Below are 13,588 nucleotides of genomic sequence, written 5' to 3'. Positions count from 1 at the left end.
GCATGGGTTTTGATTTTAACCTTCATCCCTGCCTCCTTACCGTTTCATGTCCTCCATCCCCGGTCCAAACGGGTGAAGCGGGGAAGGGACCATTTCTTCCGGTCCACTGCCATCCTTATGTCAAAATCGAACGCTTCAAGTGCTAATTCCTATAAAATAAAGTACATAGATCGCATTTGTACAATTATAAATTAAAAATAAAATAAAAAAAACTGAAAAACCCATTTAGCATGTTTATTTTGTACCTAACTTGTGAGCAGCTACCAATTTCCCTATATATATATATATATATATATATATATATATATATATATATATATATATATATATATATATATATATATATATATATAAACATTCGGGCTAGGTCTGGTACCCAACAAAAGTAATAACCTAAATTAGACCCACATATTGCTCAAGTAGGGTTCGGGTCTACCTAAATATTATTTGAGTCGGCACCTTTTTATGTCTATATCCTGAAATTTGGGTTCTAGTGGGGTGGAACAGGATCCCTTAACAGCCCTAGCCGATTCGTCGATAGGCTGACTGCTCTCTCTCTCTGACATTTATTGTTTCATCTAAATATGGGTCTGCATGCGGCAATCATACGCCTCGGTTTGGGAGCTTGCAACCCTTCTTAAAAGTTGTCTCCTCTTCTCTTGGCTCTTTTTTCGGAGTTCTCATTCATCCTACGAGACCGCCTCTTTGCACTTTAGAGTCCGAGATTGGTATGCATGGTGGTTCATATGACACGTATCCTGGTCCTTCCTCCCCCCTATCTCTCCACCACAAGGCGACGGGCCGGCTCTAGGGTGGTCTGGTGGGAGTTCTGAGCCATCTTTGCCTCATTTTCGCCCATGCAATCTGTCATGGGATTCGTGGAGGCTCGAGAAGCGGGTGTCGCTGCAGTCGATCCCTATGGTGGACCCCTTGCCGAGGTTGATTTGGCCTAGGGGGGCTTCAGGGGGTCATCCAGGCACCACAGTTGTCTCTCTACCCCTATGTACAAGTTGCTTCATCGTTTCTGTCTGCGTTGATCAATGGTGGTTCTGAGCTTGGGCCTTTCCCGCAGCCGATGGTTCAGGTATCGGATGCTTCGGTTTCTGCGTGGGTCTATCAGCAGCATCTTATTATATGCTCGGCTCAGCCCCGATTCATCTGCATGCTCGTTGATGGCCTCTCGTCCTTAGTATCATCTCTCAAAGATCGATGCAACGTCTCTCCGCTATGCCTGATTTCCAACAGTCTCGTTCGTCCCCCTCCATTCATCGTGGCTTGCTGGAATCCGTCTTCCTCTGCCATTACCTCATTCACCAGGGAGTACGACTTCGATGGCCAGGGGGACTCTCCCATCTCGCTCTCTCCTTTGATCGTCGCTCTGCCTTCTCCGCGCAGTCCTCTCTCATCCTCTATGGGTCTGTCAGTGGCCGAAGCAGCCCGACAGCTCAATCTATCGCTACCCCACTCGCAGATCCAAAGCATTTATTCTCTTATGTGTGAGTCATTCGCTGCTATCGTAGATGATTTGCCGATTGTGGTCGTTGTTGATCCGCATATCCCAAACGCCACCACGCCTCCTCCTTTGGTCGAGGGCTATTCACCTCCTGGACGGGGTGGTCTCTCCATCAGGGAATGTTGTCGGCCCTCGCATTCTCTCTCCTGCCAGTTTAGAGTATCTCCTAGGCGGTCGGTGCAAAAACGTACTCCTCGGGGTTTTCTGAATTTCCAGTTATGAAGATTCTGTGCTGGAATATTCGGGGCCTGAATTGCTCCTCTAAGCGTCTATTCCTTGCGAGCTGGATCCGTCAAGAACAACCCAATATCATCGCTCTATGTGAGACAAAGATGGCGGACATCTCACGCTCAATTGTTTCCGAAAACTGGCATGGTGCGGATTTTTTCTTCAAGCCCGCGCTCTATTATGCGAGAGGTCTCCTCATCCTTGGGAAGCCTTCTCTAGGCTTACACCAACTGGACGAAGGCGCATTTTCCATATCCATCGCCCTTCTCCCTTCGACCAAGACTATGTCAGCCGTGGTCACCATGGTGTATGATCCCCACTGACATATCCGCCGGGAGGAGTTTTGGTAGGACCTGAATAAGGTCATTGAATCCTTCGGGGAGCAGCATCTTATCATGGGAGATTTCAACTCCCTACTGTCGTCAAAGGACTCAAGCATTCAGATTTCCTACTCGGCTTCCATGATTAACTTTCAAAACTTTATTCAGATACACCAGCTGTACCCCGTCCCCCATATCGGTGAAGTTTTCTCTTAGACCAATCGGCGATCTCGCCCATGCTATCATCTGCTCGATCGAGTGCTCGTATCCCCGGATCTGTTGACCTCTCTTAATGACATCTCATGTTGTCTCCTTCCCCCATCCGTCTCGGATTATAGTCAGGTTGTTATCTGATGGGAGCATGGCTTCTCCGGCTACAGAACCTTTAGATTTGAACAATGATGGCTTAAGGAGGCAGGTTTCGAGTCGATCATCCTCAAGTCTTGGAGTAAACCTTGCTATGCGACCCAGGCGGCATTTTGGTGCCTGGTTAAACTATTTCGCTTATCTTGCGACATCAAATCTTGGCTTATTTTCAATAATATAAGTAAATTTCAAAATCTGGGGGAATAAGAGCATGAATTGTCTTCTATCCATCAGTCTCTCTTGGCTATGACCTCCCTGTCTGCATTCGATATTGAAAGCCTCAATGCTAGATCGGTCGAGCTGACTCTGCTATTGCAATCTTGGCGATTGAAGGATGAGATTTATTGGAAGCAGCGGTCTCGAGTGATATGGCTTAAGGCAGGTGACAGGAACACCAGGTTCTTCCATTCTTTCGCCTCTCATAGGCATATGAGACAAGTCATTCAATCTATGTCCATCGAAGGTGTTTTCTACTCGGGCGACCAGGTCCTCCCAACTGTTACCAATTATTTCACTAACCTGTATTCCTGCAGCCACTTGGCAGGTGATTCTATGGGTCCTGCATTAGTCTTGTCCATGGACCGGGCTCTCTCCAAGTAGATGCAGGTGTCTTTCACTGAAGACGAAATCTTCTCGGCCGTACGAGAGTCGTTTGGTTGGAAAGCTTCAGGATTTGATGAGTATCCTGTGGATTTCTTTTGCATATTCTGGCATTGCATTAAGAGTGACATTCTTAGTGTTTTTGCTAAGTTCCATCGCAACGGTCGATTGCCAATTCACTCTCACCTGGTCATTGTTTCTCTTATTTCTAAGGGCGCAGCCACATCGAACATCTCGCGGTTCTACCCCATATCCGTGTTAGGGGGTTTATACTGCATTATCGCCAAGGTCATGGCAAATAGGATGCGTTCAGTCGCTCCTCGACTTTTTTTGGATGCACAGTTCGCTATCATCCCTTATAGACGGCTGCAACATTCTTTCATTCTAGCCACAGAAGTGTTGTACTCTCTCAAGATCAGCGGGCGACCTTTCTTCACTCTTAAGCTTGACTTCCATAAAGCCTACGACTCGGTTCATTGGCCTTTTCTTTTCCACATGCTGGCGAATTTTGGCTTTGGTAGGCGCTTCTCTAGCTGGGTGCATGAGCTGGTTACCAATGCCCAGTCCCAAATTCAGATCAATGGGGTCTGTGGCCAGCAATTCAAACTTGGTCGTGGTCTTCAACAAGGATGCCCCTTGTCTCCTTTACTCTTTAACGTCGTTTCTGAAGGCCTTGTGGTTTTGTTTAAGAGGGCAGTGGAGTATGGTCTAATTGATTCTATCAGTATCCAGGAGTTCCTGAGTCATATCCTTACCTACATCGATGACATGATTATTTTCAGCAGGGCCTCCATCCAACAAATGTCAAGATTCATGCTTATCCTTCTTTTTTTCGTATCGATGTCAGGTTTATCTATGAACAATGATAAGTGTTGTCTGTCCATGGTCAATGCCCCTACGTCTATGCTGGCCATGGGCCAACGGATCTTCGGATGCGTTGTCTCAGAAAACTCCTTTTCTTACCTAGGTCTGCCTCTCCAGATCACGTGTATCCCAACGACAACCTGAAACGCAACTCTTCAAAGGGTTCAAAATAAAATATCAGCCTAGCAAACCTCCTACCTTTTCATCATTGGTAGACTTACTCTCATTAAGCACGTTTTAAATGCTATGCCAGAATTCTTTATGTCTATGTTCCTTATGCTTATGGGGGTCCGTAAGAAGCTCTCTCGGGTGTTGGCGAACTTCCTGTGGTCTAGGCGAGGTACCAACACCAAGCGCCACCTGGTGGGGTGGGAAACCCTAAGGCTTCCTCTGTATAGGGTGGGTTTGGGGGTCCCAGATCCCAGGTTGAGGAGTATGATGCTCATCGTGAAGCAAAGCTGGCTTGCGCACCAACCAGGGTCCCCGTGTGCAAGTATTCTTCTCGCTAAATACGGGGATGTTGAATCGATGTTTGGTGGGCACCGCGTGATTTGGCAAACCGTGTCGCAGCTGTGTCGTTTGTGGATCAAAGCTTGGTTTGTTGTTCTTTCAAATGATGGCAATGATGTCCCACAATCTCAGTTCTTTAGCTGCGCCTTTGCGCCTAACAACTCTTTTCACACAAAAGCCTGCTACCTCTCTCTCCTTCCTTCAGGGGTGGACCGGTTCCCTGCGTACCTTATCTGGGGCAAGGGATCGACTCCTCGCTCACGCTTCCTGGCATGACTTATCTTACACAAACGGGTGTAGACAGACAGCTTCCTTAAATCCATTGGCTTCCATCTTTCGAGTAAATGTGTGTTGTGCGAGGCGACCGAAGAATCTGCATTTCACCTTTTTTGGGAGTGCCCTGTTTTTTTAAAACATCTTTAAGGTTACCTGGAATAAGTCAGTTGTCAGCGTGCGATAGGAGTCGTTCACTATCGACCTGTTGTGGGGCCCTCAACCAGTTCACAGTTGCAATAAATGGTGGATTATTTGGCGAACATGGCTACTCTTGTCCTGGTGGGTCATTTGGATGACACACAATAATGCCATTTTTTGGAAAGTTCTGGCAATTTTCAATAAATTAGTGAACTGTATTTTGGTAGACGTGTACACCATTCTCTGCATTAGCCTCCCAGATCTTCAACGTAATCTGTCACCCTAGCCCCCACCTGATCAAGGCTGAATCTCATCAGTTTACTATGCCTTTTGTTTTTAATTTTTGTTTTCTGGGCTTCTAGGCATGTGTGGGGCCTTTTTGTGTTTTCGACGGGTTCAATGTTGGTTGAACATTTTTCGTAATGTTGATGGTTATAGTTTCTCTCTCTCTCTCTCTCTCTCTCTCTCTCTCTCTCTCTCTCTCTCTCTCTCTGATGAAACTGATTCCTTCCCCAGCAATGACCGATCTGGAATCAGTCGCTCTCGCTCCTTCCTTCCTTTTCTCTCCTCCTACTTAGGAGGAGCATCTCCCATCATTCTATCAGAGTTTGTTCTTCTCCAATAGAGGTCGCAGGGGACCTCCTGTGCAGAAACGAGTGGAGCACATAGGTTGAGAACGAGTTGAGCGTCCGCCTCCCCTCTTTCGCTCCATTCCAACTCCTACTGCTCATAGAGCGAATTGGGGACAGCAGAAAGACTCTAAGATTCTACGAGTGGGCGAAATCTCAAGCACACACATGCCCAATCTCTCGTATTTGTGCCCCTTCTGCCTTCTTCTCCATGTTCAAGCTAGCACATGGCGACCCCGTCGATTCTCGGCCGTGAATGGAAGAATTGATTGTTAAACGCTGAGCATATGAAATAAGGTAAAGGGAACAAAGCACGAATACAGAATATACATGGTTCGACCTTAAGATGTCTATGTCCACGCTAAATCAACTCTCTACTTTCTTGTATATTCTCTTTGGTACATATAATTAAAACATATAAATAGGGAACACAGGAGAAGAATCATGAGGGAAATCAGGATAACAACTGATATAAAAGAGTTTGTAACAAACTCGATAAGGGTGAAGAAGCAGCATATCTACTCGACGGTTATGCAAAATCTGATATGGATCAAGTCGAGTTCACCCAGATGACAGATATCTAACAATCTCCCCCTCAAGTTGTTAGACTGACCTCCGTCAATCCCAGCTTGTTGACAATATTTTTGAACTTTTCTATAGTCCCAGCTTTAGTAAACACATCAGCCAGTTGTTCATCGCTGTGAACATAAGGTGTAACAATAGTCTTACTTTGAACGTGTTCCCGAACGTAATGTCAGTCAACTTCTATATATTTTGTACGCTCATGAAACACTGGGTTTGCTCCAATGTGAATAGCTGCCTGGTTATCGCATCTAAGTTCCATTGGATTGTTGGCGATGAAGCCCATCTCTTGTAGTATGCATTTTACCCATACCAACTCACTTGTAGCTGCTGCCATGGCTCTATATTCAGCCTCGGCACTGGATCTGGAAACAACTGCTTGTTTTTTGCTTTTCCAGGTTACCAGATTTCCTCCAACCAGGATGCAATATCCGGTAGTGAACCTTCTATCATTTGGATCACCAGCCTAATCCACAATGGAGTATCCTGTGATATTATGATGACCATTTCTTTTCATCAATATTTCTTTGCCTGGAGATGCCTTGAGATATCTTAGAATACGATAAGCCACTTCTAGATGAGTCATCCTTGGCATGTAACGACTTATAGCATTGACCGCATAAGTGATATCGGGACGAGTAACCGTTAAGTAAACTAACTTTCCAACAAGTCTTTGAAAACTTGCAACATCCTCTATGAGATCTCCTGAATTTTCATGAATTTTATAGTTGGGCTCCATAGGGGAGTCAGTTGGTTTTGCTCCCAACATTCCTGTTTCTTTCAGGAGGTCTAGAGCATATTTCCTTTGATTTATAAATATTCCTTTTTTTGAGTGTGCTACTTCTATTCCAAGAAAATACCAAAGTTTTCCAAGATCTTTGATATCAAAGCTTTCTTTCAAATATTTTTTTTTTGTCTTTTTTTATCTCACCTTCACGATCCCCTGTTATTATAATATCATCTACATATACCAAAATGACTGTAGTGCTATTACTTTTGTTGGAAATGAAAAGAGAGTAGTCAGACATACTTTGTTTGAACCCAATAGAGGTGAGAGATTGACTTAACTTGGAAAACCAAGTGCGAGGGGATTGCTTGAGACCGTATAATGCATTTTTTAGTTTGCACACCTTCCCTTTATCTGCTCTGAGCCTGATAGGAATATCCATATATACTTCTTCTTCTATCTCTCCATGAAGAAATGCATTTTTAACATCCATTTGGTATAAGTACCAATTTTTTTGGCAGCTACTGACAGTGGTATCTGCACATTGTTCATCTTTGCTATTGAAGCAAATGTTTCAGTGTAGTCGATTCCTTCTTCTTGTGTGTACCCCTTTGCAATGAGTCTCGCTTTGTACCATTCAATCGACCCATCACTATTATATTTTATTTTGTAAATCCATCTGCATCCGATAGGTCTTTTTTCTTGAGGTAGAGGAATAATGTCCCAAGTGTCATTCCTTGTGAGGGCTTGAAGTTCTTCTTTAATTGCGTTTCTCCAACATTCATGAGTGACAACCTCCTTATAGCTGTTTGGTTCAGATTTTGAATAAACTTTCTCAACGAAGGCATTGTAGGCTGCTCCCATGTTTCCGACCTTTAAGTGATTTGGAGTTTTGATTTGCCGGTTGGATTGAATTTCATTATTAGAAGAATGGGCCTCCACATTTTGAATGGAGTTATGAATGTCTTGAATACCTTCATGAGATTCTGGTTCAATCATCATGTGAATGTCATTGTCCTCCATTGTTGGTAGGATGACTTCTCGAGTTTGAGTGAGAGGCTCACCCTCACTTCTATCAAGATAGAAGTCACCTCCTAAAGACGTTGTGTAGAACGACTCCTGTTCAAAAAATTGCACATCATGAGAGAAGTAAGTCCTTTTTTTAAAAGGATCATAGCACTTATATCCTTTTCTCACACTCAAATATCCAAGGAAAATACATTTGACTGCCCTTTTGTCGAGTTTATCTCTTAGATGGGTTTGAACATGAACATAACATGTGGACCCAAAAATTCGAAGGTGATTTAGAGACACATTCTTTTTGTACACCATGTCTAAAAGCCTTTTATTGTTTATAGCTTCATTTGGCATTCTATTCATCACATAGCAGGCAACGGCCACGACATCGTGTCAGTAGACCTTAGGGACATTCGCTTGAAACATTATGGCTCTGGCTATGTTCAACAAGTGTCGGTTTTTTCGTTCAGATACACCATTCTGTTGTGGTGTTCCTGCACAAGTTCATTGAGGCATATCCCATGATCTAAAAGGTATGTTTCAAAGACATCACTAACATATTCCTCGCCATTGTCTGTTCTTAGACATTTTATGACTGCCTGAAACTGAGTAGAGACCATAGACCGAAAGACCTTAAATGCCTCAAAGACTTCATTTTTATTTTTTAAGAAATATATCCAAGTAGCACAGGAGCAGTCATCAATGAAGGTAACAAAATGATTATAACCAGAATAAGATGTAACAGGGGCAGGTCCCCAGACATCAAAATGAATTAAATCAAAACATCTTTCACTCCTACTTTCAGATGAATGAAACGGAATTCTACTTTGTTTTGCATTCTGACAAGCATCACATGAATAAGAAGATAATAGTTTAGGAAATAAATGTCTTAATTTTTTCTCAGACGGGTATTCGAGCCTGCGATGCCAAAGGTCATACGAGTTCTCTTGACGAGTTGTGGTGAGAGCTTGAAGGTCTACATCCGGAATGTATAAGCCATTTTGTTTATGTCCCCTACCAATCATCCTCTTCGTCCTTGCTTCCTGCACAGTTACTTCTTTAGCAGAGAAAATAATTTCGCAATCAAGGTTTTTTGTTAACTTGCTAACAGATAACAAATTACTTTATAATTTTGGAACATAAAACACATTTCCAATGTTTTCACCTCTGAAACAAGTTATTGTACCATATCCACGGATATTCATACGACTGCCATCAACAATGCTTACCATTGGGTTGCTATTTTCTTTCAAGTTGCTGATTAGAGATGAGCAACCAGTCATGTGATCACTGGCCCCTGAGTCAAAAATCCATGTATCATCTATGGCGTTAGCAGATAGAGCATGAAAATTACCTGATTTTGTCACAGCCTGATTGTTGGCTTCCAAAACCATAGTCATGTTTGACTTGCTTTCTGTTTTTTATATCATTTGTTGTAGGAGTTTAAAATGTCCTCCAATGGGTTACCATCTTTGTTGTCCCTCTTTGGTGGCTGTCATCGACCTCGACTGGGTCTGCCTACAATATCCCAGCATCTTTCTTTATGATGCCCAAGTTTATTGCAGTGGCTGCATCTAATTCTTTCCCGACCTTTGAATGAGTCAGGTCGCATATTTTCTTGGTTGTTCCTGATGTTGAAGGCGACCTTCTCATGAGACTCGGTTGTGGGTGTGCCACCCATAACCTTTCTCCGAGTTTCTTCATGTTGGACTATGGAGCAAACAACATTTAAGGCTAGAGGAGAATCAGACATGAGAATTTGACTTTGTAGAGGGTCATAATCTTGTCCTAGACCCGCAAGGAACTTAAACACCTTATCTTCCTCCATTCGTTGTTTTATCACCATAGTATCATTGGTGACCGGACGATATTGAGAAAGTTCGTCCCACATGCTGCGTAGGTTACCCAAATATGTATGCACAGGAAGATAATGTTTTTCGAGCTTACCGATTTCCTGGTGAAGTTGGTAAACTTTGGCGGCATGGTTTTTTTGACCATAGATCTCTTGCAGGGAATCCCATATTTCCTTAGCCGAATCCATGAACAAGAATCCTTTGGCGATTTGTGGCTCCATGGAGTTGAGGAGCCAGGACATGACAAGATGGTTTCTTGACTCCCATTCGTCATATTCAGAATCTTCAATGTTTGGAGTTTGAGTTTTACCTATCACATATTCGAGCTTTGATTTTCCACTTAGATATAGGGATGCTGCATTTGCCCATGATATGTAATTTGTCCCATTCAAGGGAATATTGGTGGTTTTGAGCATTGGATTCTGGTCTTGCATGATGACCTTCGTGGAGTTGAGCATGTTGTTTGATCCAATCGTCTGACTCACCATGAAAAAGCGTGCTAGTTAGTGCTATCTTCTGCCCACTGTGTTGGCTCTGATACCATGTTAAACGCTGAGCATATGAAATAAGGTAAAGGGAACAAAGCATGAAGACAAAATATACGTGGTTCGACCTTAAGAGGTCTACGTCCACGGTAAATCAACTCTCTACTTTCTTGTATATTCTCCTTGGTACATACAATTACAACATATAAATAGGGAACACAGGAGAAGAATCAGACGGGAAATCAGGATAACAACGGATACAAAAGAGTTTGTAACAAACGCGATAAGGGTGAAGAAGCAGCATATCTACTCGACGGTTATGCAGAATCTGATATGGATCAAGTCAAGTTCATCCAGATGCCAGATATCTAACATTGATCTGGAAATTCAACGAGCGCGACTCTCCTTTGACGTTGGATTCCGCCTCCCTGTTGGTGAAGTACTTCGAAATAGCCAATTCGATCGAGAAAGCGATCCGAGTGTTCGAAGAGGTAAAAAAGTCAAAAATCCCTATCAGAAAACCCTTTCTTTATAACAATCTCTTGGAGGTTTTGGTTAACTGTGATCGTTTTGATAGAGCCATGGAATTGATTGATGAAATGGTCGGCAATTGCCTTCCTAATCGCGTTACGTTTTCGATCATTTTCTCAAGTTTATTGAAGAAGGGAAGGCTTTCCGATGCTTTTGATCTGGTTATTAAGATGGGTAGTCATGACATGTTTCCTGATACTGTTCATTTGTCTCAATTGATAAGTAAGTTATGCAAAGTTGGTGAGAGTGAGAAGGCTTGGAGTGCACTTCATGCTGTTATGGATATGGGGGGTAGGCTAAAAGTATCCTCTTTTAATGCCCTCTTGGCTGGTTTAGGTAGAGACTGCAATTTTTCAAGGATGAATTTGCTGCTTAGTGAGATGAAGAAGGTGGGAGTTGCACCTAATGTCGTAATGTTTGTTAAATATGTATATGTAAATGAATATATTTTTGTACTGTATTGTACCACTTGTACAGCATACTGTACTGTATTGTACTACTGTACTGTATTGTACAGCATACTGTACTGTATTGTACTATTGTACTGTATTGTACTGTATTGTACATCATACTGTACTGTATTGTACTATTGTACTGTATTGTACCACTCGTACAACATATAAATATCAATGGAAAGGGGAGAAGACATCATTGCCGCCCAACATTTTTTTCTCTCTTCCCTCTTACCTCTCTCTCTATCTCTTGCTACGATAGTAAGGTGACTCCCACATCTGATTTCTCACATGGTATCAGAGCCAAGGGCGTGGTAATCACGATCATCTGGAAGGCCCCTAAGGACCTTGACGTGCGTTTTTGGGCGTTCTCAAGGAAAGTGTTTTTTTTTTCATCTTTTCTCTGTTGTTTCTCCGTTGAATCACTATATTTCGACGTCGTTTCTTCATTTCCTCATATCGTGCATCTTTTCCTTCTTACATATTCTGTTATCCCCAATTTTATCAACCCTAATTTCTGTTTTCCCCAAATTTGGGAACCCTCATTTCTCAAAAGTGCCTCTTTTCTCAAACTTCTTGTGATTTCTTATCTATTTCTTGCAATATAGTTGATAAATCGTACATTCTGCACGACTAACTAAAAAAATCGTGATTTCCAAAACTCAAAAATTTCTGTCCGTACGGTTCTGTCCGTACGGTTCTGTCCGTACAACCTACGAATTTCTGTCGTGCTGTTTGATTCATCTTTGATCTTCTTCCTTATGGATTCTAAAATCAGCCCCGGATTTCTTTCTCAACTTGTTTCTCACAAATTAACTCATGATAACTACTTACTTTGGAAACGCCAAATTCTGCCGTTTATCCGAAGTCATGGTCTTTCCGGGCATCTGGATGGGGGATCACCCGCCCCACCTATGACTATTACGCAAGAGGTAACTGGTAATGATGGGAAGGTGAGTTGCATTGCTATTCCAAATCCTACGTATGATGTTTGGTTTCAGAAGGACCAATCTGTGGTTGCCTATTTGACTGCCACGTTATCTGATCGTATATTACAAACTATCTCTGACCATTTTACTGCTGCAGAACTATAGAGACATCTTGCTCACTCTTATTCACAGGTTTCTGAATCACGTGCACTTCAACTGAAATGGCAGTTCCAATCTATGCGAAAGGGAACTAAGACCATTACTGAATTTCTAGGGGATATCAAAATTATCATTGATCAGTTGGCCGCTATTGGATATCCTGTTTCTGACAGAGATGTTGTTCAGCAGGTATTGGGAAGCCTTGGGCCCCAATATCGTATGTTTTGCACTGCATTACAGGTTGCCTCTACACTTCCATGCTTTGAGGATTTACAGGCCAAACTCCTACAGTATGAAGTTAGTTTGACTCAAGATCATCTTATTGATGATCCTCATCCTGTCATGTTTACATCTGGGTCTACCTCATTTCGTCCACCTGCTGCTCATATGGGCCGTGGAGGACTCCTTCCTACTCCTACTGCTCCACCTGCCACTAGAGGTACCCGTGTCCCTACTTGCTTCCATTGCAACAAGCGTGGCCATGTGAAAGCAGATTGTTGGCACAACCCACAGAATCGCAACAAGGCAGGGAGGCCAGGACCAAGAGCTGGACAGATGAATGTTAGACAGTTTCAGGGGCAGCCGCAGGGAAATTTTCGAGCACATCAGGGTACTGATCAGGGATAGAGTGCAGGGTTGCCACATGATGTGCAACAAATTCTGATGACTGCATTTAACAACATGAATTTGCGTCAGAATGGTGATGGAGTTTGGTATATTGATTCTGGAGCAGCCGCACATGTTACTTCTGATGCAGGTAAACTTTCCAACATGATTCCTTATATTGGCACTGGCACTATTGTCACGGGAGATGGTTCCCACCACCCTATTTCTCATACTGGAAATGCATCTCTCTCTTTGTCACAATCTACACTACCATTGAAAAATGTCTTACTCACTCCTGCCATTGAGAAAAACATTTTATCTGTTTCTAAATTGGTTGATGAAACAAATTCATCCATGGAATTTACTCCGTCTTCTGTTTGTCTTAAGGACCTTCGAACCAAGAAGATGCTCGCTAAGGGTGAACGACGCGGAAACATGTATGTCTTCGAAGCAGCCCCCGGGACTTTGAAGACGTCATCTACCGTGTCTCCATCTTTTCCTGCTTATTTGAGTCAGTCTTCTTCTGTTATGCAATGTAATAAGCCAGTTTCTTGGCATCGTCGGTTAGGTCATTGTAGTCAAGGGTTCCTTGACAAATTGTCTTCTCAGGGTTTTATTCCCAAAGTCAAATTAGATCATAAGTGTCCTAGTTGTAATGTCTGCAAGAGTCATGTACTTCCCTTTCAAAGTATCAATAAAAGAGCTTCCAAGCCATTTGAAATTATTCACTCTGATGTTTGGAGCCCAGCTCCTGTTTCATCTCTATCTGGCTCTCGTTATTATGTGTTATTTCTTGACTCTTT

The sequence above is a fragment of the Nuphar pumila genome, chromosome 6 (assembly GCF_984573655.1).
Source record: "Nuphar pumila chromosome 6, dmNupPumi1.hap1.1, whole genome shotgun sequence".
In the NCBI taxonomy this organism is placed as follows: Eukaryota; Viridiplantae; Streptophyta; class Magnoliopsida; order Nymphaeales; family Nymphaeaceae; genus Nuphar; species Nuphar pumila.
This window is presented reverse-complemented; position numbering follows the sequence as displayed.